The sequence below is a fragment of the Coregonus clupeaformis genome, chromosome 27 (genome assembly GCF_020615455.1).
Source record: "Coregonus clupeaformis isolate EN_2021a chromosome 27, ASM2061545v1, whole genome shotgun sequence".
NCBI lineage: Eukaryota > Metazoa > Chordata > Actinopteri > Salmoniformes > Salmonidae > Coregonus > Coregonus clupeaformis.
In genome coordinates, this window is record NC_059218.1 from 42,749,694 (window position 1) to 42,760,316 (window position 10,623).

The 10,623-nt window shown below is 63.0% G+C and overlaps 1 protein-coding gene across 2 annotated transcripts in view; it reads right to left on the reverse strand.

Moving 5' to 3' along the window:
* The window catches only part of bach1b (BTB and CNC homology 1, basic leucine zipper transcription factor 1 b), a 31,053-nt gene that overhangs the window by 3,201 nt on the left and 17,229 nt on the right, over window positions 1-10,623 (reverse strand). The window lies entirely within an intron of this gene.

The following is a 10,623-nucleotide window of genomic DNA, read 5'->3' on the forward strand; positions in this document are numbered from 1 at the left end:
CCCAGCTCTCTCTCCAACCCAACCCAGCTCTCTTCAACCCAACCCAGCTCTCTCTCCAACCCAACCCAGCTCTCTCTCCAACCCAACCCAGCTCTCTCTCCAACCCAGCCCAGCTCTCTCTCCAACCCAGCCCAGCTCTCTCTCCAACCCAGCTCTCTCTCCAACCCAGCCCAGCTCTCTCTCCAACCCAGCTCTCTCCAACCCAACCCAGCTCTCTCTCCAACCCAATCCAGCTCTCTCTCCAAACCAGCCCAGCTCTCTCTCCAAACCAGCCCAGCTCTCTCCAACCCAGCCCAGCTCTCTCTCCAACCCAGCTGTCTCTCCAACCAAGCCCAGCTCTCTCCTTAACCCAGCCCAGCTCTCTCCTTAACCCAGCCATGCTCTCTCCTTAACCCAGCCCAGCTCTCTCCTTAACCCAGCCCAGCTCTCTCTCCAACCCAGCCCAGCTCTCTCCAACCCAACCAAACTCTCTCTCCAACCCAGCCCAGCTCTCTCTCCAACCCAGCTCTCTCTCCAACCCAGCCCAGCTCTCTCCAACCCAGCCCAGCTCTCTCCTTAACCCAGCCCAGCTCTCTCCTTAACCCAGCCCAGCTCTCTCTCCAACCCAACCCAGCTCTCTCTCCAACCCAACCCAGCTCTCTCTCCAACCCAACCCAGCTCTCTCTCCAACCCAACCCAGCTCTCTCTTCAACCCAACCCAGCTCTCTCTCCAACCCAGCCCAGCTCTCTCTCCAACCCAACCCAGCTCTCTCTCCAACCCAGCCCAGCTCTCTCTCCAACCCAACCCAGCTCTCTCTCCAACCCAACCCAGCTCTCTCTCCAACCCAGCTCTCTCTCCAACCCAGCCCAGCTCTCTCTCCAACCCAACCCAGCTCTCTCTCCAACTCAACCCTGCTCTCTCTCCAACCCAACCCAGCCTTCTCTCCAACCCAACCCAGCCTTCTCTCCAACCCAACCCAGCCTTCTCTCCAACCCAACCCAGCCCTCTCTCCAACCCAGCCCAGCCCTTTCTCCAACCCAGCCCAGCTCTCTCTCCAACCCAGCCCTTTCTCCAACCCAGCCCAGCCCCCAACCCAGCTCTCTCTCCAACCCAGCCCAGCTCTCTCTCCAACCCAACCCAGCCCTCTCTCCAACACAACCCAGCCTTCTCTCCAACCCAACCCAGCCCACTCTGCAACCCAGCCCAGCCCTCTCTCCAACCCAACCCAGCCCTCTCTCCAACCCAGCCCAGCTCTCTCTCCAACCCAGCTGTCTCTCCAACCAAGCCCAGCTCTCTCCTTAACCCAGCCCAGCTCTCTCCTTAACCCAGCCATGCTCTCTCCTTAACCCAGCCCAGCTCTCTCCTTAACCCAGCCCAGCTCTCTCTCCAACCCAGCCCAGCTCTCTCCAACCCAACCAAACTCTCTCTCCAACCCAGCCCAGCTCTCTCTCCAACCCAGCTCTCTCTCCAACCCAGCCCAGCTCTCTCCAACCCAGCCCAGCTCTCTCCAACCCAACCAAACTCTCTCTCCAACCCAGCCCAGCTCTCTCTCCAACCCAGCTCTCTCTCCAACCCAGCCCAGCTCTCTCCAACCCAGCCCAGCTCTCTCCTTAACCCAGCCCAGCTCTCTCCTTAACCCAGCCCAGCTCTCTCCCCAACCCAGCCCAGCTCTCTCCAACCCAACCCAGCTCTCTCTCCAACCCAACCCAGCTCTCTCTCCAACCCAACACAGCTCTCTCTTCAACCCAACCCAGCTCTCTCTCCAACCCAGCCCAGCTCTCTCTCCAACCCAACCCAGCTCTCTCTCCAACCCAGCCCAGCTCTCTCTCCAACCCAACCCAGCTCTCTCTCCAACCCAACCCAGCTCTCTCTCCAACCCAGCTCTCTCTCCAACCCAGCCCAGTTCTCTCTCCAACCCAACCCAGCTCTCTCTCCAACTCAACCCTGCTCTCTCTCCAACCCAACCCAGCCTTCTCTCCAACCCAACCCAGCCTTCTCTCCAACCCAACCCAGCCTTCTCTCCAACCCAACCCAGCCCTCTCTCCAACCCAGCCCAGCCCTTTCTCCAACCCAGCCCAGCTCTCTCTCCAACCCAGCCCTTTCTCCAACCCAGCCCAGCCCTCTCTCCAACCCAGCCCAGCCCCCAACCCAGCTCTCTCTCCAACCCAGCCCAGCTCTCTCTCCAACCCAACCCAGCCCTCTCTCCAACACAACCCAGCCTTCTCTCCAACCCAACCCAGCCCACTCTAAAACCCAGCCCAGCCCTCTCTCCAACCCAACCCAGCCCCTCTCCAACCCAGCCCAGCCCTCTCTCCAACCCAGCCCCCTCTCCAACCCAGCCCAGCTCTCTCTCCAACCCAGCCCAGCTCTCTCTCCAACCCAACCCAGCTCTCTCTCCAACCCAACCCAGCTCTCTCTCCAACCCAACCCAGCTCTCTCTCCAACCCAGCTCTCTCCAACCCAGCTCTCTCTCCAACCCAGCCCAGCTCTCTCTCCAACCCAACCCAGCTCTCTCTCCAACCCAGCCCAGCTCTCTCCAACCCAGCCCAGCTCTCTCTCCAACCCAGCCCAGCCCTCTCTCCAACCCAGCCCAGCCTTCTCTCCAACCCAACCCAGCCTTCTCTCCAACCCAACCCAGCCCTTTCTCCAACCCAGCCCAGCCCCCTCTCCAACCCAGCCCAGCTCTCTCTCTCCAACCCAGCCCAGCTCTCTCTCTCCAACCCAGCCCAGCTCTCTCTCTCCAACCCAGCCCAGCTCTCTCTCTCCAACCCAGCCCAGCCCTCTCTCCAACCCAACCCAGCCCTCTCTCCAACCCAGCCCAGCTCTCTCTCTCCAACCCAGCCCAACCCACTCTCCAACCCAGCCCAGTTCTCTCTCCAACCCAGCCCAGCTCTCTCTCTCCAACCCAGCCCCCTCTCCAACCCAGCCCAGCCCCCTCTCCAACCCAGCCCAGCCCTCTCTCCAACCCAGCCCAGCTCTCTCTCCAACCCAGCCCAGCCCTCTCTCCAACCCAGCCCAGCCCTCTCTCCAACCCAGCCCAGCTCTCTCTCCAACCCAACCCAGCTCTCTCTCCAACCCAACCCAGCTCTCTCTCCAACCCAGCTCTCTCTCCAACCCAGCCCAGCTCTCTCTCCAACCCAACCCAGCTCTCTCTCCAACCCAACCCTGCTCTCTCTCCAACCCAACCCAGCTCTCTCTCCAACCCAGCCCAGCTCTCTCCAACCCAACCCAGCCTTCTCTCCAACCCAACCCAGCCCTCTCTCCAACCCAGCCCAGCCCTTTCTCCAACCCAGCCCAGCTCTTTCTCCAACCCAGCCCAGCCCAGCTCTTTCTCCAACCCAGCCCAGCCCTCTCTCCAACCCAGCCCAGCCCTCTCTCCAACCCAGCCCAGCCCTGTCCCCAACCCAGCTCTCCCTCCAACCCAGCCCAGCTCTCTCTCCAACCCAACCCAGCCCTCTCTCCAACCCAACCCAGCCTTCTCTCCAACCCAACCCAGCCCTCTCTCCAACCCAGCCCAGCCCTTTCTCCAACCCAGCCCAGCTCTCTCTCCAACCCAGCCCCCTCTCCAACCAAGCCCAGCTCTCTCTCTCCAACCCAGCCCAGCTCTCTCTCTCCAACCCAGCCCAGCCCTCTCTCCAACCCAACCCAGCCCTCTCTCCAACCCAGCCCAGCTCTCTCTCTCCAACCCAGCCCTCTCTCCAACCCAACCCAGCCCTCTCTCCAACCCAACCCAGCCCTCTCTCCAACCCAGCCCAGCCCTGTCCCCAGCCCAGTTCTCTCTCCAACCCAACCCAGCTCTCTCTCCAACCCAACCCTGCTCTCTCTCCAACCCAACCCTGCTCTCTCTCCAACCCAACCCAGCTCTCTCTCCAACCCAGCCCAGCTCTCTCCAACCCAACCCAGCCTTCTCTCAACCCAACCCAGCCCTCTCTCCAACCCAGCCCAGCCCTTTCTCCAACCCAGCCCAGCTCTTTCTCCAACCCAGCCCAGCCCAGCTCTTTCTCCAACCCAGCCCAGCCCTATCTCCAACCCAGCCCAGCCCTCTCTCCAACCCAGCCCAGCCCTGTCCCCAACCCAGCTCTCCCTCCAACCCAGCCCAGCTCTCTCTCCAACCCAACCCAGCCCTCTCTCCAACCCAACCCAGCCTTCTCTCCAACCCAACCCAGCCCTCTCTCCAACCCAGCCCAGCCCTTTCTCCAACCCAGCCCAGCTCTCTCTCAACCCAGCCCCCTCTCCAACCCAGCCCAGCTCTCTCTCTCAACCCAGCCCAGCTCTCTCTCTCCAACCCAGCCCAGCCCTCTCTCCAACCCAACCCAGCCCTCTCTCCAACCCAGCCCAGCTCTCTCTCTCCAACCCAGCCCAGCCCTCTCTCCAACCCAACCCAGCCCTCTCTCCAACCCAGCCCAGCCCTCTCTCCAACCCAACCCAGCCCTCTCTCCAACCCAGCCCAGCCCTGTCCCCAGCCCAGTTCTCTCTCCAACCCAGCCCAGCTCTCACTCTCCAACCCAGCCCCCTCTCCAAACCAGCCCAGCCCCCTCTCCAACCCAGCCCAGCTCTCTCTCCAACCCAGCCCAGCCCTCTCTCCAACCCAGCCCAGCCACCTCTCCAACCCAGCCCAGCCCTCTCTCCAACCCAGCCCCTCTCCAACCCAGCCCAGCTCTCTCTCCAACCCAGCCCAGCTCTCTCTCCAACCCAACCCAGCTCTCTCTCCAACCCAACCCAGCTCTCTCTCTAACCCAACACAGCTCTCTCTCCAACCCAACCCAGCTCTCTCTCCAACCCAACCCAGCTCTCTCTCCAACCCAACCCAGCTCTCTCTCCAACCCAACCCAGCTCTCTCTCCAACCCAGCTCAGCTCTCTCTCCAACCCAACCCAGCCTTCTCTCCAACCCAACCCAGCCTTCTCTCCAACCCAACCCAGCCTTCTCTCCAACCCAGCCCAGCTCTTTCTCCAACCCAGCCCAGCTCTCTCTCCAACCCAGCCCAGCTCTCTCTCCAACCCAGCCCTTTCTCCAACCCAGCCCAGCCCTCTCTCCAACCCAGCCCAGCCCCCAACCCAGCTCTCTCTTCAACCCAGCCCAGCTCTCTCTCCAACCCAACCCAGCCCTCTCCCCAACCCAACCCAGCCTTCTCTCCAACCCAACCAGGCCCTCTCTCCAACCCAGCCCAGCCCTTTCTCCAACCCAGCCCAACTCTCTCTCTAACCCAGCCCTCTCCAACCCAGCCCAGCTCTCTCTCTCCAACCCAGCCCAGCTCTCTCTCTCCAACCCAGCCCAGCCCTCTCTCCAACCCAACCCAGCCCTCTCTCCAACCCAGCCCAGCTCTCTCTCTCCAACCCAGCCCATCCCTCTCTCCAACCCAACCCTCTCTCCAACCCAGCCCAGCCCTCTCTCTCTTCAACCCAACCCAGCCCTCTCTCCAACCCAGCCCAGTTCTCTCTCCAACCCAGCCCAGCTCTCTCTCTCCAACCCAGCCCCTCTCCAACCCAGCCCAGCCCCTCTCCAACCCAGCCCAGCTCTCTCTCCAACCCAGCCCAGCCCTGTCTCCAACCCAGCCCAGCCCTCTCTCCAACCCAGCCCAGCCCCCTCTCCAACCCAGCCCAGCCCCTCTCCAACCCAGCCCAGCCCTCTCTCCAACCCAGCCCAGCCCTCTCCCCAGCCCTCTCTCTATAGAACAGGACTCACGGTCTCCCTCTAGTAACTCACCTCCTTGACCCAGCCCAGCTCTCTCCAACCCAGCCCCTCTCTCCAACCCAGCCCCTCTCCAACCCAGCCCAGCCCCCTCTCCAACCCAGCCCTGCTCTCTCTCTCCAACCCAGCCCAGCTCTCTCTCTCTCCAACCCAGCCCAGCCCTCTCTCCAACCCAGCCCAGCTCTCTCTCCAACCCAGCCCAGCTCTCTCTCCAACCCAGCCCAGCTCTCTCTCCAACCCAGCCCAGCTCTCTCCAACCCAACCCAGCCTTCTCTCCAACCCAACCCAGCCTTCTCTCCAACCCAACCCAGCCCTTTCTCCAACCCAGCCCAGCTCTCTCTCCAACCCAGCCTTCTCTCCAACCCAACCCAGCCCTCTCTCCAACCCAGCCCTCTCTCCAACCCAGCCCAGCCCTTTCTCCAACCCAGCCCAGCTCTCTCTCCAACCCAGCCCCCTCTCCAACCCAGCCCAGCTCTGTCTCTCCAACCCAGCCCAGCTCTCTCTCTCCAACCCAGCCCAGCTCTCTCTCTCCAACCCAGCCCAGCCCTCTCTCCAACCCAACCCCCTCTCCAACCCAGCCCAGCTCTCTCTCACCAACCCAGCCCAGCCCTCTCTCCAACCCAACCCAGCCCTCTCTCCAACCCAGCCCAGCCCTCTCTCCAACCCAACCCAGCCCTTTCTCCAACCCAGCCCAGTTCTCTCTCCAACCCAGCCCAGCTCTCTCTCTCCAACCCAGCACAGCCCCCTCTCCAACCCAGCCCAGCCCTCTCTCCAACCCAGCCCAGCTCTCTCTCCAACCCAGCCCAGCCCTCTCTCCAACCCAGCCCAGCCCTCTCTCCAACCCAGCCCAGCCCCCTCTCCAACCCAGCCCAGCCCCCTCTCCAACCCAGCCCAGCCCTCTCTCCAACCCAGCCCAGCCCTCTCCCCAGCCCTCTCTCTATAGAACAGGACTCACGGTCTCCCTCTAGTAACTCACCTCCTTGACCCAGCCCAGCTCTCTCTCCAACCCAGCCCCCTCTCCAACCCAGCCCAGCCCCCTCTCCAACCCAGCCCTGCTCTCTCTCTCCAACCCAGCCCAGCTCTCTCTCTCCAACCCAGCCCAGCCCTCTCTCCAACCCAGCCCAGCTCTCTCTCCAACCCAGCCCAGCTCTCTCCAACCCAACCCAGCCTTCTCTCCAACCCAACCCAGCCTTCTCTCCAACCCAACCCAGCCCTTTCTCCAACCCAGCCCAGCTCTCTCTCCAACCCAGCCCTTTCTCCAACCCAGCCCAGCCCTCTCTCCAACCCAGCCCAGCCCTGTCCCCAACCCAGCTCTCTCTCCAACCCAGCCCAGCTCTCTCTCCAACCCAACCCAGCCCTCTCTCCAACCCAACCCAGCCTTCTCTCCAACCCAACCCAGCCCTCTCTCCAACCCAACCCAGCCCTTTCTCCAACCCAGCCCAGCTCTCTCTCCAACCCAACCCAGCCCAGCTCTCTCTCTCCAACCCAGCCCAGCTCTCTCTCTCCAAACCAGCCCAGCCCTCTCTCCAACCCAACCCAGCCCCTCTCCAACCCAGCCCAGCTCTCTCTCTCCAACCCAGCCCAGCCCTCTCTCCAACCCAACCCAGCCCTCTCTCCAACCCAGCCCAGCCCTCTCTCCAACCCAACCCAGCCCTTTCTCCAACCCAGCCCAGTTCTCTCTCCAACCCAGCCCCCTCTCCAACCCAGCACAGCCCCTCTCCAACCCAGCCCAGCCCTCTCTCCAACCCAGCCCAGCTCTCTCTCCAACCCAGCCCAGCCCTCTCTCCAACCCAGCCCATCCCTCTCTCCAACCCAGCCCAGCCCCTCTCCAACCCAGCCCAGCCCTCTCTCAACCCAGCCCCCTCTCCAACCCAGCCCAGCTCTCTCTCCAACCCAACCCAGCTCTCTCTCCAACCCAACCCAGCTCTCTCTCCAACCCAGCTCTCTCTCCAACCCAGCCCAGCTCTCTCTCCAACCCAACCCTGCTCTCTCTCCAACCCAACCCAGCCTTCTCTCCAACCCAACCCAGCCTTCTCTCCAACCCAGCCCAGCCCTTTCTCCAACCCAGCCCAGCTCTCTCTCCAACCCAGCCCAGCTCTCTCCAACCCAACCCAGCCTTCTCTCCAACCCAACCCAGCCTTCTCTCCAACCCAACCCAGCCCTCTCTCCAACCCAGCCCTTTCTCCAACCCAGCCCAGCTCTCTCTCCAACCCAGCCCTTTCTCCAACCCAGCCCTCTCTCCAACCCAGCCCAGCCCTGTCCCCAACCCAGCTCTCTCTCCAACCCAGCCCCCTCTCCAACCCAGCCCCTCTCCAACCCAGCCCCTCTCCAACCCAGCCCAGCCCCTCTCCAACCCAGCCCAGCTCTCTCTCTCCCCAACCCAGCCCAGCTCTCTCTCTCCCCAACCCAGCCCAGCTCTCTCTCTCCAACCCAGCCCAGCTCTCTCTCCAACCCAGCCCAGCTCTCTCCAACCCAACCCAGCCTTCTCTCCAACCCAACCCAGCCTTCTCTCCAACCCAACCCAGCCCTCTCTCCAACCCAGCCCAGCCCTTTCTCCAACCCAGCCCAGCTCTCTCTCCAACCCAGCCCTTTCTCCAACTCAGCCCAGCCCTCTCTCCAACCCAGCCCAGCCCTGTCCCCAACCCAGCTCTCTCTCCAACCCAGCCCAGCTCTCTCTCCAACCCAACCCAGCCCTCTCTCCAACCCAACCCAGCCTTCTCTCCAACCCAACCCAGCCCTCTCTCCAACCCAGCCCAGCCCTCTCTCCAACCCAGCCCAGCCCTTTCTCGAACCCAGCCCAGCTCTCTCTCCAACCCAGCCCCCTCTCCAACCCAGCCCAGCTCTCTCTCTCTCCAACCCAGCCCAGCTCTCTCTTTCCAACCCAGCCCAGCTCTCTTTCTCCAACCCAGCCCAGCTCTCTCTCCAACCCAGCCCTTTCTCCAACCCAGCCCAGCCCTCTCTCCAACCCAGCCCAGCCCTGTCCCCAACCCAGCTCTCTCTCCAACCCAGCCCAGCTCTCTCTCCAACCCAACCCAGCTCTCTCTCCAACCCAGCCCAGCTCTCTCCAACCCAACCCAGCCTTCTCTCCAACCCAACCCAGCCTTCTCTCCAACCCAGCCCAGCCCTTTCTCCAACCCAGCCCAGCTCTCTCTCCAACCCAGCCCTTTCTCCAACCCAGCCCAGCCCTCTCTCCAACCCAGCCCAGCCCAGCCCTGTCCCCAACCCAGCTCTCTCTCCAACCCAGCCCAGCTCTCTCTCCAACCCAACCCAGCCCTCTCTCCAACCAAACCCAGCCTTCTCTCCAACCCAACCCAGCCCTCTCTCCAACCCAACCCAGCCTTCTCTCCAACCCAACCCAGCCCTCTCTCCAACCCAGCCCAGCCCAGCTCTCTCTCTCCAACCCAGCCCAGCTCTCTCTCTCCAAACCAGCCCAGCCCTCTCTCCAACCCAACCCAGCCCCCTCTCCAACCCAGCCCAGCTCTCTCTCTCCAACCCAGCCCAGCCCTCTCTCCAACCCAACCCAGCCCTCTCTCTCAACCCAGCCCAGCCCTCTCTCCAACCCAACCCAGCCCTTTCTCCAACCCAGCCCAGTTCTCTCTCCAACCCAGCCCCCTCTCCAACCCAGCACAGCCCCCTCTCCAACCCAGCCCAGCCCTCTCTCCAACCCAGCCCAGCTCTCTCTCCAACCCAGCCCAGCCCTCTCTCCAACCCAGCCCATCCCTCTCTCCAACCCAGCCCAGCCCCCTCTCCAACCCAGCCCAGCCCTCTCTCCAACCCAGCCCCCTCTCCAACCCAGCCCAGCTCTCTCTCCAACCCAACCCAGCTCTCTCTCCAACCCAACCCAGCTCTCTCTCCAACCCAGCTCTCTCTCCAACCCAGCCCAGCTCTCTCTCCAACCCAACCCTGCTCTCTCTCCAACCCAACCCAGCCTTCTCTCCAACCCAACCCAGCCTTCTCTCCAACCCAGCCCAGCCCTTTCTCCAACCCAGCCCAGCTCTCTCCAACCCAGCCCAGCTCTCTCCAACCCAACCCAGCCTTCTCTCCAACCCAACCCAGCCTTCTCTCCAACCCAACCCAGCCCTCTCTCCAACCCAGCCCTTTCTCCAACCCAGCCCAGCTCTCTCTCCAACCCAGCCCTTTCTCCAACCCAGCCCTCTCTCCAACCCAGCCCAGCCCTGTCCCCAACCCAGCTCTCTCTCAACCCAGCCCCCTCTCCAACCCAGCCCCCTCTCCAACCCAGCCCCCTCTCCAACCCAGCCCAGCCCCCTCTCCAACCCAGCCCAGCTCTCTCTCTCCCCAACCCAGCTCTCTCTCTCCCCAACCCAGCCCAGCTCTCTCTCTCCAACCCAGCCCAGCTCTCTCTCCAACCCAGCCCAGCTCTCTCCAACCCAACCCAGCCTTCTCTCCAACCCAACGCCTTCTCTCCAACCCAACCCAGCCCTCTCTCCAACCCAGCCCAGCCCTTTCTCCAACCCAGCCCAGCTCTCTCTCCAACCCAGCCCTTTCTCCAACTCAGCCCAGCCCTCTCTCCAACCCAGCCCAGCCCTGTCCCCAACCCAGCTCTCTCTCCAACCCAGCCCAGCTCTCTCTCCACCCAACCCAGCCCTCTCTCCAACCCAACCCAGCCTTCTCTCCAACCCAACCCAGCCCTCTCTCCAACCCAGCCCAGCCCTCTCTCCAACCCAGCCCAGCCCTTTCTCGAACCCAGCCCAGCTCTCTCTCCAACCCAGCCCCCTCTCCAACCCAGCCCAGCTCTCTCTCTCTCCAACCCAGCCCAGCTCTCTCTTTCCAACCCAGCCCAGCTCTCTCTCTCCAACCCAGCCCAGCCCTCTCTCCAACCCAACCCAGCCCCCTCTCCAACCCAGCCCAGCTCTCTCTCTCCAACCCAGCCCAGCCCTCTCTCCAACCCAACCCAGCCCTCTCTCCAACCCAGCCCAGCCCTCTCTCCAACCC